Raw genomic sequence first — 3,219 nt, 5'->3', positions numbered from 1 at the left:
CCTGTTATAGTCGGTAGCAAAAACACAGCAAACGTAATGTAATGATTCGTTTTATATTCGTCACTGGAGAGCACGTTTCGAATACAAACAACGGAGCCATCGATGCCACTGAACGTTTAGCCCGCTGCACAACATACAAGGGAACTTCCGGTACCACAAAATGCATGCTCTGATCTATCATCATCACACAATGAGGAACTTCCGGTAACACAAACACCCGCTACATCTCAAGTGCATTTATCGGCAGCCGATACTCAGGCTACAAATCCAGTTCTGATATCTAAAAACACAGATCAACACAGATAGAATAATAATTATGTTGTGCCACCGATTTTTAAAACTCCACTCTTGCCAAGTGACAATCAACTTACATGCACTACAGAATGTGATATTCCTAAACAACCGTCTGTGTGTAATAACACAGACACTAGTGCTACTAGTAGCTTAAAATCCCGTGGAAGACCAGCTGCACGCAGTTCAGGTGCCTCAGTTAGAGCGGATCGACGATCGATTTCATCGAAACCCTACAGCCGAGACATCAGTGCCTCACCGTGTACGCCTTGAATAGCGATGGGCACAAGGGAGGCAACTGCGTACGGCTCATTTATTACTGAACAATTCCTGCGCGAAATCTCGTTCATAAAAATAGTGCCGATAGGGGGTCGGAATTACGTCGTTTTTAAGGTGGTTTTCGATTGGATATGGTTAAAATAACCACTAATCATATAAGTTAATACATTTATGTTCGCGGGCAAAGCACTTTCGTTTCCACACAGTTGCGTTGAAGATTAAAAGAAAGCCTAAGAAAATTTCCGAGATCGAGAAAAATAGGTAAGATACATTGCCCAGTAGAAAAATTGCTTTTATTTTGAAGGTTAATCATTCTCCTTTCCATTCATGCCACTAATTGCTTTGCAAAATGCCGTAATTCTGCTGGTTGTTGCTAATGTATGGACCCACTATAGACCCATTTCACGAATGGCAAGATGGCCGCCGTTGTTGAAAATTCATACGACGTAAATATCAATTGTTCTTTTTTTGCTCTGTAAAGTTGCCTAAAAATGTGTTGTACGTGCTAAACATCATTGAAGGATATATTTATGCCGACATTATATCGTAATGGTAGATTTCATTCGTATATCTGTAAATAGACGTTTCGATAATACAAAATACAGACTTGCACTATTCGGACAGCAAGTATTTCGGATATTGCATTAATGATACAAGATACAAGAATCTTTATTTAACGTCGGATGTGAACAACAATTCGATACAGTCACTGTATTTTAGTTATATTATGTAGATATATTATTTCTTTGATTTCAATTATTCTTTTTGCAGACATATGTTTGATACTAATAAGTCAGAGTCTCAGGATTGGGAAGAGTTTGACTCGGAGTCTAACGGTGAGCGTTCGGAGTCTGACAGTGAACGGTCGGAGTCTAACAGTGAGCGTTCGGAGTCTCACAGTGAGCGTGTATCACCGCAGCCAGGTCAATTTACACAGGACCGGGCTGCAAAAGCTGAAAAGTTGAAGCTTCCGCATCAGGTACTAGATAAAAAATAATATGCAATTTTAACCAATAAATATTATTCTTAGTATATAAATGACATTTCAGCAGAATGACATTTTGAAACATAAACCCCATGTAATTTTATTTTATGGCAATGTATCGGTCATTTTGAAATACATTTATTATCAACATTAATTAATCATCATTATTGTAATTCACTAATGTTTATGCATTTGAAATATATACTGTTATACTTTTAAGAAGTCAGATATTACAAAATGTAGTTTAAAAAGACAGATATCACATAATTGAGTTTAAGAAGACTGATCTCACAAGATAAGGAAGAGCAGTCTTTTTTTTTTTAATTCTAAAGCTGTAGCCTAATCTAGTCTACAATCCCTCGCAAATTTTCATAAAAAGGCTACATCCTCTCAATTTTTTTCATTATATTCATGCACTTAACCCAAAAAAAGAAACTTACACCTGGAAATTACATTCCCCTATGACTAACAATGCGTGAGTTGTATCCCCAAATTTTGGGTTTCACACACTTTTTCCTATATAATATGAAGGCTAAGGCCCCTTCCCCCAACAGCCTTAAAAAAGCCTTGAATGGTAAAAACAATGAACCTTTAAGCTATTTTCCGTTTAAGAAAGTCCCTTCTTAAAGAAAATCCAGTTGAAGCAGAAAGTGTTGTCTCTGATAAGCCTGTGTGGACTAAACAGGCTAATATGGGATGACACTTTAGGCTCATGCATTAAGCCCCGTTTTCCCAGAGTGCAGCTCAAATGTTCATTTACATGTTACAGAGTACCGCAAGAAGCTGCCGTTTGTGAATGCGCCCCGATAGAGGAGATTGAGGCAAAGAAGCTGAAGGCAGCGGGGGGAAAAGAGAAGAAATCAGGAAGAAATCGCCATAGGCGATAACTGAATATAAGATTTTTTAAACCATTGGATAGGTTTGTTAGTCACCTATCTTAGGAAAAATACTTACAGATACATTAAAGTTCAAATATCTAGTGTTAGGTCTTATTTAAATAAGAAGAATTTTGGTTTTTGAACCTATTTAATGAAGCAAATGATTCTACTTTTGTTAAACATGTGTGGCAGTGAACTATTGTCTGCATGTTAACCTTATTTAAGTATTGGCTGTTGTTCTTGGGGTGTATTTATAATTTGAGGACTTATTTTACCTAATGGACAATTTATTTTAATTGAGTGAACAACATATAAAACTTGTCAAAACTATTGAAAGCCCCCTTAAGAATTTCATTGTTTTGTAGTGACCACTATGTCTGCTCGTGACACTGTCGGTCTGACATGTGAGAGTGCAGTTGAAGTAAAATGATTCATCAATCATCACTTATGAAAAATTTCAATCTTTGGGATTAGTTTTTGCCTATATGCTACCTTTGACTGACAAAAAAACCAACATCAACAATGTTGTTGTTTTTAATTTGAACAACTTGCATCGTGATTGGGAGGCATGTGTCATTTTAATTCATCATTATGTAATGTCGGGTAATTGGACATTTCACAAGTATTTGTATATTGTGTATGCACAACAAATATAAATTGTGTCAACAAATTATGTGTTAGTTCACCATTAGTTATCATTGAAAATAAAACCTTAAAAAAGCTGCAGAGTTGTTGTTGATAGCAGTAAAGACAAAGGCTATTCACGCACATAAATATATATTTGTA

At 36.3% G+C, this 3,219-nt stretch overlaps 1 long non-coding RNA gene across 2 annotated transcripts; it reads left to right on the top strand.

Moving 5' to 3' along the window:
• Window positions 1-563: 563 nt before the first annotated feature.
• LOC127865056 (uncharacterized) lies at window positions 564-2,952 on the top strand. Of its 2 annotated transcripts, none has more exons than XR_008042457.1 (3): window positions 564-831; window positions 1,342-1,549; window positions 2,325-2,952. It is a non-coding gene; the product is annotated as an uncharacterized LOC127865056 (long non-coding RNA). The 2 variants fall into 2 exon arrangements; XR_008042458.1 differs by lacking the exon at window positions 564-831 and adding an exon at window positions 984-1,016.
• Window positions 2,953-3,219: the final 267 nt, after the last annotated feature.

The sequence above is a fragment of the Dreissena polymorpha genome, chromosome 1 (genome assembly GCF_020536995.1).
Source record: "Dreissena polymorpha isolate Duluth1 chromosome 1, UMN_Dpol_1.0, whole genome shotgun sequence".
NCBI classification, from domain to species: Eukaryota; Metazoa; Mollusca; class Bivalvia; order Myida; family Dreissenidae; genus Dreissena; species Dreissena polymorpha.
The sequence above is the reverse complement of the archived record's forward strand: the minus strand, read 5'-3'. Positions and strand labels throughout refer to the sequence as shown.